Source organism: Pongo pygmaeus, chromosome 18, assembly GCF_028885625.2.
Source record: "Pongo pygmaeus isolate AG05252 chromosome 18, NHGRI_mPonPyg2-v2.0_pri, whole genome shotgun sequence".
NCBI lineage: Eukaryota > Metazoa > Chordata > Mammalia > Primates > Hominidae > Pongo > Pongo pygmaeus.
This window is the reverse complement of record NC_072391.2, coordinates 72,335,238-72,362,207: the sequence shown is the minus strand read 5'-3', so window position 1 is coordinate 72,362,207 and position 26,970 is coordinate 72,335,238. Positions and strand designations below refer to the sequence as shown.

Below are 26,970 nucleotides of genomic sequence, written 5' to 3'. Positions count from 1 at the left end.
GAAACCCTGTCTCTACTAAAAATACAAAAAAATTAGCCGGGTGTGGTGGCGGGCGCCTGTAGTCCCAGCTACTCGGGAGGCGGAGGCAGGAGAATGACGTGAACCCGGGAGGCGGAGCTTGCAGTGAGCCGAGATCGCGCCACTGCGCTCCAGCCTGGGTGACAGAGCGAGACTCCGTCTCAAAAAAAAAAAAAAAAAAAGAATTTTAATAATATATTTTATTTAACCCAATATATCTACATATTTCAACATGTAATCAATATTTTAAAATTATTAATGATATATTTTACACTCTTTTTCTTATACTCTTTCAAACCTAGTGTGTAATTTCCACTTCTGTCACATCTCCACCTGGATGCTACATTTTCATGAGAAATGCTCGATCTGCATTTACATCTTGTAAAACTTACAGTTGAAAAGGTAGACTCACACCCAAATTGTCCCAAATATGCTTAAAAGCTTCCAATTATGTGTTATATTGACAAGTACAGTTAAGCAAAAGGCTCTGAGTTTAATCAGGGGTCTCACTTGATTTAATCTCAGCTTAAAAACAGATTCCTCCTGGGGCAGGGGTTGCCCCACCCTTGGTCTGAGTTAGACCACGTTAAACACAGTGCACGCGCCTCTCCCCGCCCTTCCGGTGATCTGGCTTTCTATTAACAGAAACGTCTGGAGCAGCCGCAAGAGAATCCGGTCTCAGACCCGCCTGCATCTGTACCTAATCTAGTGGCTGCGTGCTTAGCCACCTAGATTCCCTCCAGGACCGCAGGCCGACCTCCCCACGCGCTGCTGTGGCCAGCAGACAGCCCGCAGCTGCCGTCCTCTTTGGGAGTTTCCTCAGCTGAAGAGCATCATCTTGACTTCGGGTCCTGCCTCCTTTCTGGGCAGCTGCATTCAGTGATTGGTCAGTAGGGTTTTTTAAAGGTCCAGTCTTTTCACCCAAACTTGGGACGATGTTGAGGCTCTATATCCCTCTGCCCAACATTGCTCTTTCCCTACCGCTACGTATCTTTGGTTCCACAGGTATTGATCCTGGGGTACCGGTAAACTTCTGTGTGGTCATCTTCATCTCAGAGTCTACTTCCTGTGGGGAGCTCCAGCTATGATCGTGCGTGCCAGGAGTGGGCTGCAGAATGCGGATGCTGAGGTGGGATTCTGGAGCTGGACTGCTGACTACCGGGCTGGCAGTGAGGACCTCTTCATGGTTGGTAGGGGGAGCACAGATAGCTCGGGCACACGGTAGCAATGAGGTTGTGAAAACTTTCACTGCTGATGAAATGCAATGGTATTCTGGGGAAGACTATCCACTAGTGGGTTCCCTATGTCAGGAGTTTGAGGTATGAGGGGAGAGAATACCTATAGAAGGTAGGGCCAGGAGCAGCGGCTCACGCCTGGAATTCCAGCACTTTGGGAGGCTGAGGTAAGAGAATTGCTGGAGCCCAAGAGTTCAAGACCAGCCTGGGCAACGTAGCAAGACCCACGTCCCCATAAAAAATCAAAATTAGCCAGGTGTGGTGGTATAGTCTCTGCTACTTGGGAGGCTGAGGCAGAAGGATCTCTTAAGCCTGGGAGGTCGAGGTTGCAGTGAGCTGGGGTTAGGCCGCTGCACTTCAGCCTGGGTGACAGAGCAAGACCCTGTCTGAAAAACCCAAAAACCACAGTGAAACTAGGTGGTTGTTGCTAAACACAAAGACTTTTGAAAATGAAAAAAGCTGAGAGTGATTAACAGGCAATTAAAAGCTAAGGGTGAAAGCCGCCTTAGGAGCACATAAAGAGGTTTTTATCTCTTGCAGCTGCAAAGGTAGAGAAAGCTGAGGACTAGACCCAGGATTTAGTTGTAAGATCAGCCAAGCTCCCAAGAAGGTTAAATACTCCACCTAGACAGGCTGCTGTGCCAGATGGAGGGCCCTGATGCATGAGATGCAGACATCTGGGTTGATGCGCTCCCAAAACCTCAAATCCCCAGAGCCCGTAAGCCCTGAGTGCACAGAAGTGGCCCCACTCTTCCCACCAGGGGCAAGAGTACCCTCCTCCTTGCAGGAGACAGAGGCTTCCCTCCCGCAGGATATTACCCCCAGCATCTCTCCTTCTTCCAGTCCTGGCCATGATGGCACCAGGCCTGGTAAGGGAGGAAAAGGACCTTGTTGTACCAAGGGAGCTGCAGAATGGAGCCAAAAAGCGCTTGCAGGGACAGGAACTGGGTGCCGAGAGAGCTGGACCAAGGGGAAAGCCCATGAAGATGGAGAAATGTGGGGGTATCAGTTCAGGAGGACTCTCCCAGGACACAGGACTTAATGCCCTGCTCAGGACCCTAGGGGATCGGCCACCGTGCTGCCGGATGGCTCCTAGAAGCAGGCAGAAGGCAGAGCACACTAAGCAAAGGAGAGATGCTGGTGCTGCTGTCAGATGGTGGAAAGAGGAGTTAAAAGACTCAGAGGTAGGCAGCTGTGTGGATGAGCCCTGTGAGGCAGAATGCTCACGGGCAGGCCCTGAAGATTCATTCATCTAGGAAAGCAGGAATGTGACCGTGCTGGTGAGAGGGCCGGCACAGCTAAGCTCATGGGGTGCTCCCCTCTAGAAGTCAGGGACAAGGTGGCAGCTGCCGCTACAGAACAGGCTGCTGGGTGGTGAGGATGCTGGGAGCCTGAGATTATAAGACCAGGCAATGCCGGCAGCCGGGGGCCTGCCCTGTGGCCCTATGGAGATGTCTAAGAGTTGGCCACACGGGCAAAACCAATAGCATTGCTCAAACTGTGCAAGCAAAGACTGACGATGGGTGACGGGGGGCTAGGTGGCCTCCATGAAAACATCTGGCTTTCTGTGGCACCGGAAGTTTGTCTCGGGCTGCTTTTCCCTTGACCAGAGGCGGGTGCTGCCCCTGTGTGCTCCCACAGGGCACCTGAGCTTCCTCTGTTGGAAACTAATTACTCCCCATTGGACTCACCTGTTCACCCGACCGTCTTCAAGCTCGAAGGTGGGCTTCGAGGCGGGAGCTGTTTCTCAGTGTCTCGTGAAGCAATGGGCTTAATCACACACAGGGCTTCTCCAAGCGCGAGCACCTGGGGAACCTCGTTAGCAATGCAGATTCCCAGGCCCCACACCAGCGTACAGATTCAGAAACGGCAGGGACAGGGCCCAGCCTTTAGTGTATTACACCTTCTAGGTGATTCTGATGCATGCTCAAGTGTAAGAATCTGATACACAGGAGTTTAGCAGCTGCTGGGAATATGAGTCCCTGGGGTGGAGGGATGGGAGGGATGTATTAAAGCAGAGAGGAGGTTAAGAGAAACGTCACCTTATTTTTGGCCAGTAGTGGGGAAGTATTAGCTCAGGGAAGGCAGCACAGCTGTGAAGCTGTGTCACATCTGAGGACTGCTCCCCAGTAGGACTCGGAGTGCTGCCATGGAACATGCCAGAAGGTAGGACAGACAGTGTTCGTTAAAGACCTTAGGTTTTAAGATCTGCAACTCTGGGTCCAAATCCTTTCTCTGCCATGGACCTGTCCCTATTCTACACATTCCTGCTTCCCAGTCCCAACGAGGTCTGGGCTGTCTTTACCTTGGGCAAATCTTTGATTTTTTTCCAGAGACAGCGTCTTGCTCTGTTACCCAGGCTGGAGTGCAGTGGTGCTATCATAGCTCACTGAAGCCTCGAACTCCTGGGCTCAAGCAATCCTCCCATCTCAGCCTCCTGAGTAGGTGGAACTACGGGTACACACCACCATGCCCAGCTAGTTTTTTGAAGAGATGGGGTGTGGCGATGTTGCCCAGGCTGGACTAGAACTCCTGGCCCCAAGCGGTCCTGCTGCCCCAGCCTCCAAAAGTGCTGGGATTATAGGTGTGGGCCACTGTGCCCAGTCCACCTGCGTCTTTATATTTAAAATGACTCCTGTACTACATATAATTTGGCCTTGCCTTTGAATCTTTATCCCTTTGACAATTTCTGCCTTTTATTATGGTTGTTTTAGGTCTACCATTTTATTCTTCACTTTGTTCTCCCACTCCCTCCCCTATTTTGGCCCCTCTTCTCTCTTGCTCTCTTTTGTGTTAAAAATATATTTTTTGAGAGAAGTCTTGCCCTGTCACCCAGGCTGGAGTGTAGTGGCAGGATCTTGGCTCACTGCAACCTCTGCCTCCTAGGTTCAAGCAATTCTCCTGCCTCAGCCTTCCGAGTAGCTGAAATGGCAGGCGCCTGCCACCACTCCCAGCTAATTTTTGTATTTTTAGTAGAGATGGGGTTTCATGTTGGCCAGGCTGGTCTTGAACTCCTGACCTCAAGTGATCTGCCTGCCTGTCTCGGCCTCCCGAAGTGCTGGGATTACAGGTGTGAGCCACTGCACCGGGCCTAAAAATACTTGATTTCAGTTTTAATTTATCTACTAGCATTTTGGAGATACTGTTGCTTTTTTTTTCAGTGGTTGCTCTAATACGGCCTTAACTTCTCATATTCTTAGTATTGCAGCACGTCACACACCTTGAAAATTCCTTAACCTCTCTGAACTTCAGTTACTTCATTTATAAGACAAGAATGGTGACTTTCTCTCATGGGTTATCTGACTGCCGGATGAGAGAACTCAAGCCGCGTACACGGCCAAGGGCAGAACAGCAATGCCTGTTGACTGTCATGGCTGATCCTAGTCCTGTCACTACTGTTAGAATGTGGTTCCAGTCATCAGCACTGGGCCTCCTGAGACCACACGGAGCCACCACTGAGCATCCCCAGCGGCTGACCCACTGCAGGGGGTCATGTGTCCACCTGTTGTGATCACCCATTCTGCTAACTGGCTGCCCCTCAGAGATGCTGGTGTCTCACCAGGGCACCCCTCAGCTGCCCTTTCCTTGCCCAGGCCTGGCCATCCTGTGCCCCCTCTTGAGGCTGCTCCTGGGCCGGCAGAGCCAAACCAGCTGACCCAGCCAGGCCCCACATGCCACGGCCTGCTCCCAGTCACAGAAAAAGGCTGGCTTGATTTTCACCACTGCAGTCCTCCCGGTGCCCTTCAGATGCCTGGACTCTGCCTGTCCAAACCTCCATCTGCTGCCCGTTCTTCTCACTTGTAGGGATGGCTTTAGCAATCTGCAGGGACATAGGCCTCCGGGGACGCTGTCTTCTCACACTCAGCATCAGCCCCACATAGTGGAAGCGCCAGCCCTCCCGGGGGCGGCCTGTGCAACCACTCCAAGTGGGTTTTGGGGAATGTGGTTCTAGGCCTTTCTTTTCTTTGTGTGTGTGTGTGTTTTTTTTTTTTTTTTTTTTTTAAAGACAGAGTCTCACGTTGTCTCCCAGGCTGGTGTGGAGTGTAGGAACATGGTTCGCAACCTCCTGGGCTCAAGCAATCTTCCCACCCCAGACTCCTGAATAGCTGGGACTACAGGCACGTGCCATTATGCTAACCTTATTTTTTGTAGAGATGAATCTCACTATGTTGCCCAGGCTGGTCTCAAACCCCTGAGCTCAAGCGATCCATCTGCCTGCTGCCTCCCAAAGTGTTGGGGTTACCAGTGTAAGCCACTGCACCTGGAGAATTCTTGTGTTTTCAGTAGAGATGGGGTTTCACCATGTTGGCCAGGCTTGATTCCAGGGTTTTGAAGTGGGGGTGAGTAATGCTTGGAAATATGGATGGGCTGGACACAGGTGGACCAGGGCAGCCTCTGCAAGACATTGGAAACTGCTCTAGAAACACAGGAGGAATCCAAGTGACCTGGATCCTCACACAATATGGCTTCCAACTGCCAACTATCAGTACCAGATAGACGGAAGCAGTTGTTGGCCAGGTGCAGTGGCTCACACCTACAATCCCAGCACTTTGTGAGGCCAAGGCAGGTGGATCAGGAGGTCAGGAGTTCAAGACCAGCCTGGCCAAGATGGTGAAATCCTGTCTCTAACAAAAATACAAAAATTAGCTGGGCGTGGTGGCGGGCACCTGTAATCCCAGCTTCTTGGAAGGCTGAGGCGGGAGAATCACTTGAACCCAGGGGGCCAAGGTTGCAGTGAGCTGAGATCGCACCATTGCACTCCAGCCTGGAAGTGAGACTCGGTCTCAAACAAAACAAAACAAAACAAAAAAAAAACCCCAAAAAAAACACCAAAGTACTTGTTTCCTGCTTGAAGGGGTTTTACTGAAAGCAGTTGAAGTGGTTGCCTTGAGCTGGTAGAGCTCCATCTCTTAGCTTCTCTTCCTAAGTGGGAGTTTCTACTCTTGGGCAACTCTATCCAAATTCTCTTCCTGATTAGTATCAAGCTCACTTACTTTTCTTTTTTTTTTTTTTGTTTTTTCTTTGTGTTTTGTTTTAGGTTTTTTTTTGTTTGTTTGTTTGTTTTTTGAGACAGTCTCACTCTGTTGCCCAGGCTGGAGTGCAGTTGTGCGATCTGGGCTCACTGCAACCTCTGCCTCCCAGGTTCAAGTGATTATCCTGCCTCAGCCTCCCAAGTAGCTGGGATTACAGGTGCTCACCACCATGCCCGGCTAATTTTTGTTTTTTAGTAGAGAGGGGGGTTTTGTCATGTTAGCCTGGTCTCAAACTCCTGACCTCAGGTGATCCACCCAGCTCGGCCTCCCAGAGTGCTGGGATTACAGGCGTGAGCCACCACTCCCAACCAAGCTCACCTACTTTTTAAAAAGCAGATGATGCTTTTTTTTTTTCTTCTTCTTTTTGTTTTGGAGTGACAAGTTCTTGCTGTGTTGCCCAGGCTGGTCTTGAACTCCTGGGTTAAAGGAATCCTCCTGTCTTGACTTCCCAAAGTCCTGGGATTACAGGCTTGAGCCCCACATCCCGCCTGCTGCTGTTCTTAACTCTGAACCCTCCCAGGGCTTCACATTTTCTCATGGGCAGGCCTGGCCCTCACATGTTTCTGGCTTTGTCATGTGGCCTGCCCTCTATTCGGGTTTTGTGTCTGCTCCTGGGATGTAATGCTAAGGTGGAATCCCCCTGTGGACAGGGCCCTTCTGTCAATCATCTTGTTCACCAGTGTGTCCCCAGCAGCCTCCTGTGCCTGCTCCATTGTTGGTGCTCAAAAGCAGTGAAGGTCCCGCGTCCACTTCCACGATTAGTGTCAAGAGCCTTGGGCAGGACCTCTCCTCGGGTTCTGTGTTCTTGTTTCTAGTGGCTGAAATCTCGACTCCCCATCTCCAGGCTCTGGCACGTGAGTCCTGCTAACCTTCATAGGCATGTCTGCTTTGCTGTCTTTTGTTTCACATTCTGACAGTTCTCAGAAAAGCAAGCGTTCGTTCGGGAGATTCTTTTACTCACACGTGTGTTACATGAGAAATTACTCAATGTCTGAGGTAGAAGCTTCTCTGCAGGGCCAGGCGCAGTGGCTCACACCTGTAATCCCAGCACTTTAGGAGGCCGAGGTGGGCAGATCACTTGAGGTTAGGAGTTGGAGATCAGCCTGACCAACATGGTGAAACCCTGTCTCTACTAAAAGTTGGCCAGGCATGGGAGTGTGTGCCTGTAATCTCAGCTACTCGGGAGGCTGAGGCAGGAAAATCACCTGACCCTGGGAGACAGAGGTTACAGTGAGCCACTGCACTCCAGTGCCTGGGTGACAGAGCAAGACTCCATTTTCCATCCCTGCCAAAAAAAAAAAAAAAAAAAAACTGCCCTCCAGGACCAGGAGGAGAGGAGATCTGAGGCCAAGAAGGCCACTAACGATGAGCTGAGAGCTGCAGCATGAAGCAGAGGCGTCCTGGAAGCATCCCACTGCTTTCCCTCTTAGAACACCAGAGCACAGAGTGTGAAGCTGCAAGATTCCTAGTGGAGACCAGGTACTAAGGGTCTAGTCCTACTTTGGCCGGTAGGACCGTCAGATGGGCAGTGGAGCCAAGAGCAACTATAACCTAATAAGGCCTCAGGATGCCACAGGCCCCTGACTTCCCAGGCTAGCTCCTGGCAGGGCAGGGCTCTGTCAGTCACATGGCTGGAGGTAATAGTGGCAGACTGGCCAAAGGTATATGTGTGTGTGTGTGGCACCAGGTAAGCCTCCATCTAACTCCCACAAAAGCCCCCCGCCACCCCATGCTGGAGACCCCTGGAATGTTATTTCTATACCATTGCAAGTTTTGTGCCTGCGGCATGGGATGCCCTGGCCTCATTCCCCTTCTGACTTGTCTTGGACTTACCAACAGTACGTGGAGGCCAGTTAGATTCATCCACATCAGCCCAAGGCCAAGTAGATGAGTCCCAACTTCAGACTTACAAATAAAGACATAACCCAATACGCAGTTCGGTTATGAAAAATATCTATGTAAGTGGAAAAAGATCTCTAAAATATCAAGATAAAAATGGGCTGTACGGCCAAATACAGTGAGCACGGACTCGGAGTGGAACAGGAAGAGGTCTCAACTGGAAATACACCTGATGAGCTGGGTTTTGTTCTTGGCGTTGCTGCTTTTGGCTGGCTGCCTCACCAGTAAGATAAAAACCACTGCCTCCTAGGCTTGTGTGAGGATTAAATGAAGTACAGTTACATCTTGAGATACGCCCAGACTGCAAGAACTTGTCTTTAAGAGGAGCTTCATTTAAAAGCACTGTGGTTTATGAGGATTACAAGGCACTTCAAAAGAGCTCTGATCTTCCGTGGCAGGGTTTCACCATGGCCTGGGGCCCTAAGAAGCACTTGAAGCGTGTTGCAGTGCCGAAGCATTGGATGCTCGATAAACTAACGGGTGTATTTGCACCTCGTCCATCGACAGGTCCCCACAAGCTGAGGGAATGTCTTCCCCTGATCATCTTCCTCAGGAATAGACTCAAGTACGCATTGACTGGAGATGACGTAAAGAAGATATGTATGCAACGCTTCATTAAAATTGATGGCGAGGTTCGAGTGGCTATCACATACCCTGCTGGATTCATGGATGTCACTGGCATCAAGAAAAGACAGGTGAGCATTTCTGCCTGGTCTATGACACCAAGGGCTGTTTTGCTGTTTACCGCATTACAGTGGAAGAGGCAAAGTACAACCTGTGCAAAGTGAGGAAGGTGACTATGGGGATGAAGGGAATCCCATACCTAGTGACTCATGATACTGGAACCATCCACTATGCAGATCCTCTCATCAAGGTGAACAATACTGTGCAGATTGATTTAGGGACTGGCAAGATAATCAACTTTATCAAATTCCACGCAGGAAATGTGTGTATGGTGATTGGTGGAGCCAGCCTCAGTCATGTTGGTGTGACCACCAACAGGGAAAGACATCCTGGTTCTTTAAGTGTGGTGCATGTGAGGGATGCCAATGGCAACAGCCTTGCCCTGAGGCTTTCCAACATTTTTGTCACTGGCAATGGCAGTAAACCTTGGATTTCCCTGCCCAGGGAAAAGGGCACCCGACTTACTATTGCTGAAGAGGGAGAGAAGAGGCTGGCCACCAAACAGCAGTGGCTAAATTGCAGTAGCAGCATATCTTTTTTTTTTTTTTCCTCAAATAGTGAATTATTGTTCCTTAAAAAAAAAAAAAAAGTTCTGATCTGAGGCTAGGCATGGCGGCTCACTCCTGTAAACCCAGCACTTTGGGACGCAGAGGTGGTGGATTACTTGAGGGTCACGAGTTAGAGACCAGTCTGGCCAACATGGTGAAACCTCATCTCTACTAAAAATAGCCAGGGGCGGTGGTGTGCTCCTGCAATCCCAGGTACTTGTGGGGCTGAGGCAGGAGAATCATTTGAACCTGGGAGGTGGAGGTTGCAGTGAGCTGAGATCACGCCACTGCACTCCAGCCTGGGCCACAGAGGGAGACGCCATCTTTTTAAAAAAAAAAAAAAAAAGATGTGATCTGGATTTTTAGAGCCTTGGGAACACGCAGCTAATGAGAGTAACCCCTGTGGTCACCTTCCTAGTTGTAGAGTGGGGTGTGCGAACTTCTCAGCATTTGTAACTTGCTAGCTTGTAGGGACAACCCTGGCACTCCTTGCATTGTTTCCATTGACTTTTCTGCCTTTACTACTTTACCTTTTTGTATAAAGGATTCTCTTATGTGAACAATGGATGTCAAACATGCTTTCTTTGATAGTATAGTCTCAAGGGTACAATGCAGCTTTGAAAGAGCTGGAGAAGTGTAGTGATATAGTTCGATGTTCGTCTCTGTCCAAATCTCATGCTGAGATGCCATCCCCAATGTTGGAGGTGGGGGCTGGTGGGAGGTGTTTGGGTCATGAGGGAGGACCCCTCATGGCTTGGTGCTGTCCTCAAGATAGTTCTTCTAAGAGCTGGTTATTTGAAAGCATGTGGCACCCCCTCCCCCTGCTCCTAATTTTGTCATGTGATGTGCCTGCTGCTCCCCCTTCACCTTCCGCCATAATTGCCAGTTTCCCGAGGCCTCCCCGGAAGCTGAGCAGGTGTCAGTCTGCAGAACTATGAGCTAATTAAATCTCTTTTCTTGGCCAGGTGTGGTGGCTCTTGCCTGTAATCCCAGCATTTTGGGAGGTCGAGGCAGGTGGACCACCTGAGGTCAGGAATTCAAGACCAGCCTGGCCAACATGGTGAAACCCCATCTCTACTAAAAATATAAAAATTAGCTGGGCATGGTGGTGGGTGCCTGTAATCCAAGCTACTCAGGAGGCTGAGGCAGGAGAATCGCTTGAACCCGGGAGGTGGAGTTTGCAGTGAGCCAAAATCATGCCACTGCACTCCAGCCTGGGTGACAGAGCAAGACTCTATCTTTAAAAACAAACAAAAACTCTTTTCTTTATAAATTACCCAGCCTCAGGTATTTATAGCAATGCACGAACAGCTTAACGTATGTAGACAGCCATTTTATAGGGTAATTAAGAGACCTTGCTTATGTTGTGCTGTGTTAGCTGAGGTCAATTATCTGTGTCCATTTTAATGGGTTTATGGTGTTTTAGGATAAATGAGTGTGTATTTAGGGACTAAGGTGTGCATACAAATTTTTCCACCGGAATTAATGGCAATTATATTCTCCACTTAGGAGAATTCATCCTAGGAGGGGTTTTTATGTACAAATTACCCTTTTAAAGCAGGAGAATGTAGGTGAAAAATACATCAGACTGCACAACACAAAGTTTTCTTAAATGTTTTTATGTTTTGCTTATTTTTGAGACGGAGTTCTCCCTCTGTTACCCAGGCTGGAGTGCAGTGGCGCAATCTCTGCCTCCTGGGCTCAAGTGATTCTCCCTCCCACCTCAGCCTCTTGAGTAGCTGTGACTACAGGCATGTACCACCACATCTGGCTAATTTTTATATTTTTTGTAAAGATGGGGGTCTCACTATGTTGCCCAGGCTGGTCTTGAGCTCCTGGGCTCCAGCAATCCACCTGCCTTGGCCTCCCAAAGTGCTGGGATTACAGGTGTCAGCCACCATGCCATCATTAGATGTTTAATAACTGGAGATATATCTAGAAATAATGTAAATATATACAAATAGACATACTGTCTTGGGTGTGACTGGCTGGGGCCAGTATCACAAGCAATAAAGGAATTCAAGACAGTTGTAGGGATAGAAAGGCAGATTTATTAGAGGGAGAGTATGGGCTGGGCACGGTGGCTCATACCTGTAATCCCAGCACTTCAGAAGGCTGAGGCAGGCAGATCGCTTGAGCTCGGGAGTTCGAGACTAGCCTGGGCAACATGGCAAAAATCCTCCTCTACCAAAAATTAAAAAATTAGCCAGGAGTGGTGCCTCGTGCCTGCAGTCCCAGCTACTTGGCAAGCTAAGGTGGGGATCACTTGAACCTGGGAGGCAGAGGCTGCAGTGAGGCGAGGTCGTGCCACTGCACTCCAGCCTGGGTGACAGAACCAGACCCTTTCTCAAAAGTAGGAAGATATGTTGCAAGGGTACAATGGGCCGCACAGCAGAGATGGGGCTGCTTGCAGAGAGGCAGGGGCTTGAGGGACGTCTTACAGGGTCATGCCGGAGGGGGCTGCGTGCGGAGCGAATGGGATGTTGTGTCCACGGGTTGTCTGATTAGCCTTCTCTTGGAACAGTTGCTCTCCCTCACCTGGGACCCCTTCCCTGTTGCTGCTGGCACAGCTTATCAGGACTCCACATTCCCTCTCTAACTGAACAATGCCCAAGCTCTGGCACTGGGGTGGCAGTTTCATTTTGCAGCTACTTCCTGCTGGCCTGGGGCGTAGAGTTGACCCTACCTATGCCTGTTGGTCTGTCATGAGACCCTGTGGGTCACTGTCCCGGGTTGTGAGGCCTGGGATGTTGGCTCTTGGTGGACAAAGGGACTTGTTGGAGAAGGGGAGCCTGTCAAAGTGAAACTGATGTCTAGCTGCATCCAGGGGAGACTCGTAAAGGCATCTGGCATCATCGGGGTTACCGATATTCCATCTGCAGCATCAATTTGAAGGTGAAACTGTTGAATTTGTCCCAGTGCTGTTTGGGATCACCTGGCTTAAGATGTCCAGAGCAGGGTGGCTGGCTGTCTTCACGGGAGAATTTAGCGTGAGAAAGAGGGGGTCTGATTTCCCCAAAATGTGTGTAGGTTTGCCCTGGTTGAGCTTCTGCTGCCAATGGCACTACATGTAGGGATTGGGAACTTTTGGCCAGAAAGGATAGGAGGGGCCTTCCTCCCTTCCCAGCAAGGTAGCTAAACCTGTTTACCCCTTGGCCTCCAGGCTACACAAAGGAGTGGCCCTACACAGTGGCATGAATTGTCAGAGGGATACTAGCGTTTGTCCCCGGGAAGACTGAAAAGGAAAGCTGTAAACTGAAAAGGTGCTGTAAACTTTTACTGAATCAGGCAGCGGTGGTCGGTGGTCGGTGGTCGGGTGGTCGGTGGTCGGGCATCTCTCCACCGGGACCTTCTGGTCCATTAGGAAGTAGACCTGGCTGGGGAACTTCAGTTGTCTCCAGGCTTGGGTGCCCACTGAGAGGCTAGAGTTGGAGAAGAAAGGGAGAGAGGAGGGGAGGACTCCCTAAGCAGTCCGCGAGCACTTCCCATACGGGCCATCAAAATGTCACGGGTACAACTGGCTACGGCTGGCGTGGCAGGCGGCAAAGGAATTTACTAAGACAGTCATGGGGGAAAAAGGCAGATTTATTAGAGGGAAAGCACGAAGATATGTCACAAAGGTACAACAGGCAGCACAGCAGAGGAGGGGCTGTCTGCAAACAGGCAGGGGCTAGAGGGAAGTCTTGGGTTGTGCAGGAACGACATGCTGCTGGGCTACATGGGGAGTGAGGTATTTGGGAACATGCCAGCAGGTTATCTGTGATGAGCCATCTCTTGGAATAATTGTTCCCCCCCACAGGAGACCCTTCCTCATTGCTTACTTTCCATGTACATGTGTGGAGTCTTATCTGAAAACTGGGCTAACAGAGTACAATATTTTGTACTGATTTTTTATCTTCTAAATATTAGAAAATACATCAATGTGGAAGTCACCGTTATAGCTCTACTCTATTTAAAACCATACCAGCTTGGTAGTAAAGGTCCTTATCCCAGAGGTAAATGCTGTTATGGCTTGCTCTAAGTCCTTCTGAAGCCACCTTGCAAAAATTAATAAGAGTGAGAAAATTATGACAACGAAAGGGATCTAACCTAACCAACTCCATCTTGCTCCTAACCTCCAAGCTGCCCTTGGTCATTCCTGGACATAGGCTGAACTAGCTTTGGGAGGAATTTATAGTTTAACTTTGGAACAAAGACAACAGCCCTTTTGCAAAACAAACCCCGTTCTTGCCTGGGGACCAGATAGCCTTCTAAGATTAACAAATTAGCCATGAGATTATAAATTAAGGTTTAGGAGTCTTGTAGCCAGAGGCCACAAGATTGCAAATCTCCCCATAATATCACTATTGTAAAATCTAAGATTGATGCTCACGATATCTTTCAAACCCTGCATTCTGATGTACCAGCTAGTGCCACCCAGAATGGTAATCTGGTCATGTCATTCAACCAGTACTGTGATCCCACCCAGGTACAGAAGATGGCAAGAACCCACTTTGACCTCTTCTTATTTTTTTGAGATGGAGTTTCACTCTTATTTCCCAGGCTGGAGTTCAGTGGCATGATCCTGGCTCACTGCAACCTCCACCTCCTGGGTTCAAGCGATTCTCCTTCCTCAGCCTCCTGAGTAGCTGGGATTACAGGTGCAAGCCACCAAGCCTGGCAATTTTTGTGTTTTTAGTAGAGACAGGGTTTCACCATGTTGGCCAGGCTAGTGTCAAACTCCTGACCTCAGGTGATCCACCCGCCTTGGCCTCCCAAAGTGCTGGGATTATAGGCGTGAGCCACCGCCCCCGGCTGACCCCTTATTTCATCTCTAGACCCAACCAATCAGCACTCCCTACTCCCTGACCCCCTACCGGCCAAATTATCCTTAAAAAACCAGAGTCTCCAAATTTTCAGGGAGAATGATTTGAGTAATAAAACTCTGGTCTTGGTCAGCCAGTTCTGCATGAATTAAACTTTTTCTCTATTACAATTGCCCTGTCTTGATAAATTGGCTGTATCTGGGCAGTGGACAAGGAGAACATGTCAGGCAGTTATACTTCCTGGTTTTTGTCTAAGTTTATAACATTTCCATATGTATATAAATATTCTATAAAAAATGTTATACATAATATCCTGTAACATTCTTTCATTTTCAAAATTAGAAAATTTAGAATTTTCTACAGAAGAGACTATATAATGAACACCCATACACTCTTCATCTAGATTTGCCAATTGTATGTTGTCATATCTTCCTTCTTCCCTCTCATTTCTCCCCCTCTGTGTGTATGTGTATACATGTGTATGTGTCCCTTGATAATCCATGAGGAGTTAGTTCCAGGACCTCCTGCAGATATCAAAATCCAGAAGCTAAAGTCCCTGATATAAAATGGTATACTATTTGTGACCTACGCACACGCTCTTGTATACCTTAAATCATCCCTAGTGCTTATAATACCTAATACAATGTAAATGCTATATAGTCATTATATTTAGGGAATAATGACAAAAGGTCTGTGCGTGTTCAGTACAGATGCAACCATCCATTTTTTTCTTTGTTCTCTGAATATTCAACCCAAGGTTGGCTGAATCCTCAGATGCAGAATCCATGGATACAGAAAGCCAACTGTCTGTGTGTGTATACATACATTTTTGGCAACTTGCTTTTAAAACTCTATCAAACATTTTTCCAGATCAACACAATTAGTCTGACTATTTTCAGTCTTAGGAGCTCTATGGTATCTACCATATGTAAGGAACCATATGGTATTCAAATATTCCTTGTATGACCTCGTGGCAAAGATCAAGAAGGAGCCTCAAGTGCTCCAAGTCAGACCCACCTCCCCAGGCTTCCACATTTCTATTAGCAGGAGTGAAGAAGAGCCCAGAACTCTGGGTGCTCTTGGTAAGATTCCCACCCTTCCCTCCTCCCAAGACTCCAGCTTCTCCACCATTTTCTGAGACTCTCAGGTCTGATCTCATTAAAGCTTTTGTCCTTATTTGCTCAGTTATAAGAGGCTCAGGATTCCTGGGTCACCCCTTGCCTGACCCCACTCTAAACTTCCTCCACTTATATCCCTTTCTGAGTCCATCTCTTGCTTCTCCTCAACTTCTAGAGATCTTTCTCTGTGCCCTCCGGAACTCACCACAGAGGTTAGGGCAGAATTCCCTATGTCTTTTTTTTTTTTTTTTTTTTTTTTTTTTTTTTTTTGAGATGGAGTCTTGGGCTGGGTGTGGTGGCTCACACCTGTAATCCCAGCACTTTGGGAGGCCGAGGCGGATGGATCACGAGGTCAGGAGTTCGAGAACAGACTGAACAACATGGTGAAACCCCGTCTCGACTAAAAATACAAAAATTAGCCGGACGTGATGGTGCATGCCTGTAGTTCCAGCTACTTGGGAGGTGAGGCAGAAAAATTGCTTGAACCCGGGAGGCAGAGGCTGCAATGAGCTGAAATTGTACTACTGCACTCCAGCCTAGGCGACAGAGCAAGACTCTGTCACCAAAAAAAAAAAAAAAAAAAAAAAAAAGGAGATGGAGTCTTGCTCTGTCCCCCAGGCTGGAGTGCAGTGGTGCAGTCTTGGCTCATTGCAGCTTCCGCCTCCCAGGTTCTAGTGATTCTCCTGCCTCAACCTCCCGAGTAGCTGAGGCTACAAGCATGCACCACCACTCCTGACTAATTTTTGTATTTTGTAGTAGAGACAGGGTTTCACTATGTTGGCCAGGCTGGTATGGAACTCCTGACCTCAACTGATCCACCAGCCTCGGCCTTCCAAAGTGTTGGGATTACAGGCGTGAGCCACCGTGTTTGGCCAGAATTTCCTATGTACTAATGAACATTCCATATACTTTTCTACTTCACCCTTAACCACTGGTCCTGGGGGTGGGAAAGAGATCCTTCTCGCTGCTTCCAGACCATTCTCCTTTCATCTTCTCTGAAACCCCTTGGCATGGACGCTCAGGCCATCAGACCATACCACCTGATACTTAAAGCAGTCATCTTCTGATCCTTGGATCTCTTAAATTTTAGTTCCCACTCTAACACTACCATCTGAATTGATAATTTTAATGCTTATGTAGATTTAATACTTGGCTTTTCAGTTCCTTCATCTCCACTTATCCAATGAGCCTGTACTCCTCCCTCCTTCAGCCAGTTATTCTTGGACACGTTAATCTTGCTACTAGTAATAGCAACCTGTTTGTAATGTTTCATGCATTCCACACTCAACCAGATTTTCTCTAGTACTCTAACAATCCTACCCCATGGAAACATACAATCTTTTCAGTCTACCACTTTTCACACTCCTTTATCCCCTCAAGTTCTTTAGATTTTTCATTAACTTTTAAAAACTGACTTTCAAAGTTGTGTTTATTGGGGCCAGGTGTGGAGGCTCATGCCTGTAATCTCAGCACTTTGGAAGGCCAACGTGGGTGGATCACCTGATTGGCCAACAAGGCAAAATCCCATCTCTACTAAAAATACAAAAATTAGCCAAGCATGGTGGAGCAGGCTTGTGTAGTTCCAGCTACTTGGGAGGCTGAGGCAGGAGAATTGCTTGAACCTGGGAGGCGGAGGTTGCAGTGAGCTGAGATTGCACCACTGCACTCCAGCCAGGGTGACAGGGCAAGACTGTCTTAAAAAAAAAAAAAAGAAAAAAGTATGTTTATTGTATACAACTTGATGTTTACAAATGTATACATTGTAGAATGACTAAATCAGACTAATTTACATATGTATTACATGTATTTTTGTGGTGTGAATATTTAAAATCTACTCTCAGTGATTTTTCAAGAATACATTACAGTCAGGCACAGTGATACAACCTGTAGTCCCAGCTACTTGGGAGGCTGAGGTGGAAGAATTGCTTGAGCCCAGGAGTTTGAGACCAGCCTGGGCAACATAGTGAGACCTCATCTCTTAATCTCCTTTTTTTTTTGGAGACAGAGTCTTGCTCTCTCACCCAGGCTGGAGTGCAGTGGCACCATCATGGCTCACTGCAAGCTCTGCCTCCCGGGTTCAAGCAATTCTCCTGCCTCAGCCTCCCAAGAGCTGGGATTACAGGAGGTGGAGGGCACCACGCCCAGCTAATGTTTTCTATTTTTACTGGAAACGGGGTTTCATGATGTTAGCCAGGCTGGTCTCAAATTCCTGACCTCAGGTGATCCACCCGCCTCAGCCTCTCAAAGTACTGGGATTATAGGCGTGAGCCACTGCACTTGGTCCACATTTATTCATTTTGCTAACAGCCATTCTAACAAGGTGTGAGGTGATATCTCATTGTAGTTTTAATCTGCGTTTCCCTGATAATTAGTGACACTGAGCATTTTTTCATACACCTGTTAGGCATATGTAAGTCGTCTTTTTGAGAAGTGTCTATTTAGGTCCTTTGCTCTTTACTTGGGTTATTTGTTTTCTTGCTATTGAGTTGTCTGAGTTCCTTATATTTTAGATATCCCTTATCAGACTATGATTTGCAAATAATTCTCCCCATTCCAAAGGTTGTCTTTTCACTCTGTTGATTGTTTCCTTTGCTGTGCAGGAGCTTTTTTTAGTTGGATGTAATCTCATTTGTCTGTTGTTGCTTTTGTTGCCTGTGCTTTTGAAGTCAGATAAAAAAAAATCATTGACCAGATCAATGTCATGGATCCCTGCTTTCTTCTAGTAGTTTTTACAGTTTCAGGTCTTACATTTAAGTCTTTAGTTTATTTTTCTGTATTTCATTATTTTATATGTGAACGTCCAGCATTTACTGAAGAGATTGTCCTTTGCCCATTATGTGTTCTTGGCGCCATTGTCAAAAGTCAGTTGACTGTAAATGCATGGTTTTATTTCTGGGAGCTCTATTCTGTTTTGTGGGTCTATGTGTCTGTTTTGATACTAATATGCTGTTTGGTTACTATACCTTTGTAGTGTATTTTGAATTCAAGTAGTGATATGGTTTGGATTTGTGTCCCCACCCAAATGTCATGTCGAACTGGAGGAGGGGCCTGGTGGGACGTGATTGGATCATTGCGGTGGATTTCTCCCTTGCTGCTCTCCTGATAGTGAGTTCTCATGAGATCTAATGGTTTACAAGTATGTGGCACCTCCCCTTTTGCTAGCATGCTCTCCAGTCACCATGTGAAGAAGCTGCTTGCTTCCCCTTTGCCTTCCACCATGATTGTAAGTTTCCTGAGGCCTCCCAGTCATGCTTCTTGTTAAGCTTGTGGAACTGTAAGTCAGTTAAACTTTTTTTCATAAATTGCCCAGTGTCAGGTAGTTCTTTATAGCAGTGTGAGAATGCACTAATATAGGTAGTATGAAGCCTCAAGCTTTGTTCTTTTTGTTCAAGACTGCTTTGGGTATTTGGGGTCTTTTGTGGTTACATACAAGTTTTGGATTATTTTTTATATCTCTGGAAAATATAATTGGAATTTTGATAGGCATTGCATGGAACCTGTAGATTGCTTTGGATAGTGTGAACATTTTAACAATATTCCTTCAATCCACGAACACAGGATAGTTTTCCATTTTATTGTATCTTCAGTTTCTTTTATCAATGTCTTATAGTTTTTGGTGCACCAGTCTTTCATCTCCTTGGTTAAATTTATTCCTAAGTATTTAACTTCTTGTAGCCGTTGTAAATGGGATTGTCTTACTGATTTCTTGTATAGATAGGTCATTGTTTGTATAAAACTACTGATTTTTGTATGTTGATTTTTGTATCCTGCAACTTCATTCATTAGTCCTAAAAGTTTTCTGGTGGACTCTTTAAGGTTTTCTATATGAGATCATAGCATCTGCAAACATGGACAATTTACCTTCTTTCTTTCCAATCTGGAAGCCTCATTTCTTTCTCTTGCCTAACTGTTCTGGCCAGGACTTCCAATACTATGTTGAATAGAAGTAGTGAGAGTGGACATTCTTGTCTTGTTCCTGATAGTAGATGAAAAGCTTTCTTTTTTCTTTTTCTTTTTTTTTGTTTGACACTAACTCACTCTGTTGCCCAGGCTGGAGTGCAGTGGCACAATCTCTGCTCACTGCAACCTCTGCCTCCCAGGTTCAAGCAATTCTCCTGCCCCAGCCTCCCGAGTAGCTGGAATTACAGGGCTGCACCACCACACCTGGCTAATTTTTGTATTTTTAGTAGAGACAGGGTTCCGCCATGTTGGCCAGGCTGATCTCAAACTCCTAACTTCAAGTGATCCACCTGCCTCGGCCTCCCAAGGGGCTGGGATTACAAGTGTGAGCCACTGTGCCCAGCCAGATAAAAAGCTTTCAACTTTTCACTATTAAGTATGTTAGCTGTGGGCTTGTCATATATGGCCTGCCTTGTGCTGAGGTACATTCCTTCTATACCTATTTTGAGAGTTTTTATTATGAAAAGATGTTGAGTTTTGTCAGATGCTTTTTCTGCATCTATTAAGGTGATCAGAATAGATTTTGTCCTTCATACTGTTAATGTGGTAGATCACATTTATAGACTTGTGTATGTTGAAACATCCTTAGACCCCTGGGATAGATCCCACTTGATCATAATGAATTGTCTTTCAATGTGCTGTTGAATTTGGTTTGCTGGTATTTTGTTGAGGGTTTTTGCATCTATGTTCATCAGGGATACTGGCCTGTAATTTTTTCTTTTTCTTGCAGTGCCCTTGTCTGGCTTTGGTATCAGGGTAGTGCTGGCTTCATAAAATAAGTTTGAAGGTGCTCCCTTTTTTTCAGTTTTTTTGGATGAGTTTGAGAAGAATTGGTATTAGTTCTTTAAATGTTAAGTAGAACTCAGTAGTGACACCATTAAGTCCTGCACTTTTCTTTGATGGATTTTTCTTCAGCCTCTTATTGAGTTTGTTGTTGATGTTGTTTTTGAAATGGAGTCTCATTCTGTCACCCAGGCTAGAGTACAATGGCACAATCTTGGCTCACTGCAACCTCTGCCTCCGGGGTTCAAGTGATTCTTCCTGCCTCTGCCTCCCAAGTAGTTGGGATTATAGGTGCCCGCCACCATGCCCGGCTAATTTTTGTATTTTTGGTAGAGACAGGGTTTCGTCATGTTGGCCAGGCTGGTCTTGAACTCCTGACCTCAGGTAATCTGCCTGCCTCAGCCTCCCAAAGTGCTGGGATTACAGGCATGAGCCACTGTGCCTGGCCTTTTCCCCACCCACCCCCCTACCCGAGTCTCACTCTATTGCCCAGACTGGAGTGCAGTGTGTGATCTCAGCTCAGTGCAACCCCTGCCTCCTGGGTTCAAGCAATTCTCCTGCCTCAGCCTCCCAAGTAGCTGGGATTAAAGGTGCCCGCCACCAGGCCCGGCTAATTTTTGTATTTTTAGTAGCAATGGGTTTTCACCATGTTGCCCAGGCTGGTCTCAAACTCCTGACCTCAAGTGATCTACCCACCTCGGCCTCCCAAAGCGCTGGGATTGCAGGCGTGAGTCACCATGCCCGGCCTATTGGTTCTCTGTTTCTTCATGATTCAGTGTTGGGTAGTTTGTATGTGTTTAGGATATTATCCATTTCTTCTAGGTTCTCTAATTCGCTGATGTATAATTGTTCATGGTATTCTAATCCTTTGTATTTCTGTGGTATCAGTTGTAACACTTCCTCTTTCATTTCTGATTTTGAGTTGTCTTTTTTCTTACTCTACCTAAAAGTTTCCCAATTTTATCTTAAAAGATTCCTAAGGTTTTCCTGCTTTCTCCAAGAAATGAAAGAATAAATCTATGAATAATTTATTTCTGTTCTGATACTTTCTTCTAACTTTGGGCTTTGTTCTTTTTCTAGTTCTTTGAGGTATAACATTATTTGTTCTCCTTTGATATAGGCATTTATTGCTATAGACATCTCTTAGAATTGCTTTTAATGAATCTTTTTTTTTTTTGAGATGCAGTCTCCCTCTATTACCCAGGCTGGAGTGCAGTGGTGCGATCTCAGCTCACTGCATGAATCCCATAAATTTTGGTATGTTGTGTTTCTGTTTTCATTAGTCTAAAGATTTTTTTTTTTTTTTTGAGACTGAGTCTCACTCTGTCACCCAGGCTGGAGTGCAGTGGCGCGATGTTGGCTCACTACAACCTCTGCCTCCCACATTCAAGCAATTCTCCTGCCTCAGCCTCCCGAGTAGCTGGGATTACAGGAGTGTGTCTGGCACGCTAGGCAATTTTTTGTACTTTTTTATTTTTTAGTAGAGATGAGGTTTCACCGTGTTAGCCAGGATGGTCTCTATCTCCTGACCTCGTGATCCACCCGCCTCAGCCTCCCAAAGTGCTGGGATAACAAGCGTGAGCCACCGCGCCCAGCCTGTCTCAAGATGGTTTTTAAATTTCTTCTCTGACCCATTGATTAGGAGCATGTTGTTGAATTTCCACATATTCGTGCTAATATTTATACCGTTGTGGTAGGAAAAAAATACCTGATATAATCTTCTTAAATTTAAGATTTGTTTTGTGGCCTAACGTACATCCTATCCTAGGGAAGTTCCTTGTGTGCTTGAGAAGAATGTGTATGCTGCTGCTATTGGATGGAAATTCTGTGTATGTCTGTTAGGTCCATTTGGTCTAAGCTGTAGTTTACATCTCCTTACTGATTCTGTCTGGATGATCTGTCTGTTGCTGAAAGTAGGGCATTGAAGTCTTCTACTGATATTATATTATAGTCTCTCTCTCCCTTCAGGTCTATTAATATTTGCTTTATATATTTAGGTGCTCAGATGTTGAATGTATATAAATTTAGGGGTATATCTTCTTGATAAATTGACACCTTTGTCATATAATGACCTTTGTGTCACAATTTTTGACTTAAAATCTAGTTTATATGATTTAAGTATAGCTATCCCTACTCTTTTGGTTTCCATTTCCATGGAATATTTTTTCCATCCTTTCACTTTCAGTATATATATGACCTTAAAGGTGAAGTGAGTTTCTTATAGGCAGCTATAAGAAACTGGGTCTTTAAAAAATTTTACTCAGCCACTCTTTTAACCAAGGAATTTAATCCATTTATATTTAAGGTAATTACTGATAGCCAAGGGGCCACTACTGCCATTTTGTTAATTGCTTCTTTCCTAGATCCTTTCTTTCTTTCCCTTTTGCTATCTTACTTGTAATGAGGTGATTTTCTTTTGTGGTATGCTTTTATTTCTTTTTTAAAATCTTTTGTGTATCTACTATAGATTTTTGCTTTGTGGTTAGCATGAGGCTTACAGAAAATATAGTTATCATAGGCTATTTTAAGTAGATAACAACTTTGATTGTAAACCAAACTACATGTTTACTCTACCCCTTCCCACATTTTGTTTTTAATGTCACAATTTACATCTTTTTATAGTGTGTATCCCTCGACATTTTATAGCTATTATTTGTTGATTCGTTTTTTTGAGACAAAGTTTCATTCTGTCACCCAGGCTGAAGTGCAGTAGCACAATCTTGGCTCACTGCAACCTCCACCTCCTGGGTTCAAGCAATTCTCCTGTCTCAGCCTCCCAAGTAGCTGGGATTACAGGCATGCACCACCATGCACAGCTAATTTTTGTATTTTTAGTACAGACAGGGTTTCACCATGTTGCCAAGCTGGTCTTGAACTCCTGACCTCAAGTTATCTGCCCGCCTTGGCCTCCCACAAGTGCTGGGATAACAGGCATGAGCCACCGTGCCCAGTTCCCTTTAGTATTTCTTGAAAGACAGGTCTGGTGGTAATGAACTCCCTCAGCTTTGGTTTGTCTGGGAAAGTTCTTATTGCTCCTTTATTTCAGGACAGATTTGCTGGATACAGTATTCTTGGTCAGCATTTTTTCCTTCAGCAGTTTGAATATGTCATCCCACTCTCTTCATAGCCTAAGATTTGTTTGGAAATCCACTGCTAGCCTTCTTGAAGCTCCCATATGTCATTTGCTTTTCTCTTGCTGTTTTCAGGATCTTCTCTTTGACAGTTTAACATGTACTCCTGTAGTCTTGTTAGGTCTCCAGTCAGATTCAATCCTTTCACCTTCCTATACCTGGATATTCACATATTTTCCCAGATTTGTACAGTTTATATTATATCTTCCTTTCTCCTTGCCTTCCTCCCCTGCTTCCACCCCCTATTCCCCTTCCTATTCCTCTTCCCTTCCCTCCCCACTTCCTCCCTCCTGCATTGTTTGTTTTTGAGACAGGGTCTCACTCTGTCACCCAGGCTGGCATACAGTGGCATGATCATGGCTCACTGCATCCTCAACCTCCTAGGCTCAAGGGATTCTCCCACTTCAGGCTCCCAAGCAGCTGAGACTACAGGCTCACAACACCATATCAGGCTAATTTTTTGTATTTTTCTACAGATGGGGGTTTCACTATATTTCCCAGACTGGTCTTGAACTCTTGGGCTCAAATGATCCTGCCTTGGCCTCCCAAAGTGTTGGGGTTACAAGCATGAACCACCCCCACCCTGGCCCTATTATTTAACCTTTCTGCCCTTTTGTCTCTCTTTCCTTCTTGAACTTCTGAGAGTCAAACATTTGTTCTTTTGATGGCATTCCATAAATGCCACAGTCTTTTCATTCATTCTTTTTTCTCCTCTGACTGCATCTTTTGAAATAAAATGTCTTTGAGCTCAGATTCTTTCTTCTGCTTGATCACTTCTGTTGTTGTTGCTCTCTATTGCATTTTTCATGTCATTAATTGTATTCTTTAACTTCAGAATTTATTTTTATAATTTATGTTAAGTTTCTTATGTTGGTCATTTTCTTTTTTTTTTTTTTTTTGAGACAGTCTCTGTTGCCCAGGCTGGAGTGCAGTGGCGCGATCTTGGCTCACTGCAAGCTCCGCCTCCAGGGTTCACACCATTCTCCTGCCTCAGCCTCCTGAGTAGCTGGGACTACAGGCACCCACCACCAAGCCTGGCTAAATTTTTTGTATTTTTAGTAGAGACGGGGTTTCACCATGTTGGCCAGGATGGTCTCGATGTCCTGACCTCATGATCCACCCATCTCAGCCTCCCAAAGTGCTGGGATTACAGGCGTGAGCCACGGTGCCTGGCGGTCATTTTCTTGATTTAATCAAATTCTCTATTTTCTTAAGAAAATTTAATATGCTGAGCTTCCTTAAAATAATTATTTTGAATTGTCAGGCAGCTCATACATTATCCAAATCTTCTAAATTTCTTTAGGGTCAATTACTGGTGCTTTTTTTTGTTGTTCCTTTTTTGGAGGGTCATATTTCCCTGATCTTGATCCTTGCAATGTGTTAATGTCTGGGCATTTGAAGAAATAGAGAGTTAAGTATTCCAGTCTGCAGACTGGCATTGTCTGGGAAAGCTCTTCACCAGTCAACCTGTCCAGAGATTCTGGGGAGGCCATCTGGTGTGATCTGCAAGTGAGTTTGCTGCTGGAGTCCTCAGCCAGGATGGTCTGGTCCCTGCATCAGTAGATGGGCAGACCTGGTGCTTGAGTCTATAGAACTGGGCCTGAAGCTTGGATCTACTGGAGGGACCTGTTGATTGGGTACATAGGCGTAACCCTGGAACTTGGGTCCTTGAAGGTAAACCTGGAACCTGCATCCTCTTGGGTTGGCCTGAAGCCTGGTTCCATGGGGGCTTACGTGGTGCTGGGGTAAGCCCCAGGCTGTGTACAGTGTGCTAGGGTAGAGCTGGGCAGGCCGTGGCACCATGTCAGTGCCTGTAGACTGAGGTGAGGCAAGGGCCAGCCTGGAGCCTGAGGCCAGGGGTGCTGACCTGGCTCGGGGCTGGTCTAGAACCCAGGACAGACCTGAAGCCTTGCATCTGCAGGCCTGGGGAAGGCCTGGAACCCCAGACTGTGGGACCAGGCCTGAAGCTGGGGTGAGCCTGGACCACTGAGGTTGGTCTGGAGGTGAGGTGAGCAGACCAAGTCTGCTGTGCTGGCCTGGGGCTATGGGATTCAACCTCATGGTAGGGTCGGCCTGGAAGTTCTCTGTGGGTAGTGGCCTGGGGTCTAGGGCAATGGGGGCCTGCCCAGTGCTGAGTTTTACCCAGGTGAGCTGGTGCTTGGGATGGAGGCAAAGTCCAGTGTTCACTTCCTTCTCTTTCCCCTGTATGGAGGGTGTCTCTGTTGACACTATGGTGGCTGGGGTTGGGGAAGAGGTAATGGAAATAATGTAACACTGTCCTTCCTGCCCTCTTCAATGCATCTTTTTTTTTTTTTTTTTTTTTTTTTTTTTGAGATGGAGTCTTGCTCTGTTGCCCAGGCTGGAGTGCAGTGGCACAGTCTAAGCTCACTGCAACCTCAGCCTCCCAGGTTCAAGAGATCCTCCTACCTCAGCCCCCCTAGTAGATGGGATTACAGACACGCATCAACATGCCTGGCTAATTTTTGTACTTTTAGTAGAGACGGGGTTTTGCCATGTTGCCCAGGCTGGTCTCGAATTCCTGACCTCAGGTGATCCACCCTCCTCGGCCTGCCAAAATGCTGGGATTATAGGCGTGAGCCACTGCACCTGGCCGCATCCTTTATTTCTATACTATACCCAGGTGCTGTGACCTCTTACTTGGTTTCTTTAGCTCTTGTGAAGGTAATTTTGTGCATGGAAAGCTATTCAAACTGATGTTTCTGCAGGGAGTCAAGTGCTGGAAAGTCCTATTCTGCCATCTTGCTGATACCACTCCTTCTGATTTCCCTCTCTGAAGTTGTGACTCTTCACCTAATCAGCTTAAGTCCCATCGCTGATGTATTTCACACCAGTCAATCCAGGCTAAATCCAACTCTGCTGAACGTGGCTGGAACAAAACATACAACCCTGATAACTGATGTTATGTTAAACTCACGACCACTAACCTCAAGTGGGCCTTTAGTGTATCGTACATTTCCTTAGTTTTTTCACTCTTCCCTATCCCCCAAATGTCTCACACCACCTCTACCATCCTCACTCTCAGCTAATAACCATGTTTTCAGTTTAACAGAGCAAATAAAAGCAATCAGATGAGAATACTGACAAGCTCTAGCATCTTCTCTGCCCACGCTCTGCCTTCCTCCTGGTTGGTGCTCCAGCGTCTGACCTCTTCACTAGTACCCTGGATCCCGGTGTCTTCACCTGCTCAGACTCTGTTCTAGTCCATTGTCCTCCTCCTCTTCTCCAACAGCATCAATTTTTCTGCTTATCGTTCCTGTGAGTATATAAATTTATCCTAGAATTTTTAATATTTTAAAACACCAAAATCCTCAAAAGCCCCCATCTCTTCAGTTACCCATCCATTTCTCTGTGTTACAGGGAGACAATTCTCCATGGGTTTCTCCCTATCTTACAAGTACATATGGTGATGGCTTTTGTTACAGGCTGTTTTCAGGATGAATAGCCTTAGATAGGTAATTCGCTCTCCAGAGCAATGGTTTGTTTAGCATCCAGTATAATATGTCTTCTTTTCAGACAAAGGTTTGATAGATTTACTTCTAGACCACTGTTTAAGATTCAGGCTGCCTAAACTTGGACCTCCCCTCCTGTAACTCCACCCAGCGAATGTGTATTCTAGGTTAATACAGTATGTCTTCTGCCAGTATCCATGAAACTGGTAGCTTAACTTGTTACCTTGCAAGTAGGACAAAATCTCAGGCTTTTCAGTCCTTAACACTTGGCCCCTTATTCACAGTT

The 26,970-nt window shown here is 46.3% G+C and overlaps 1 pseudogene; it reads left to right on the top strand.

Moving 5' to 3' along the window:
• The first annotated feature begins 7,965 nt into the window (after positions 1-7,965).
• LOC129015181 (small ribosomal subunit protein eS4-like) lies at positions 7,966-10,355 on the top strand (annotated as a pseudogene).
• Positions 10,356-26,970: the final 16,615 nt, after the last annotated feature.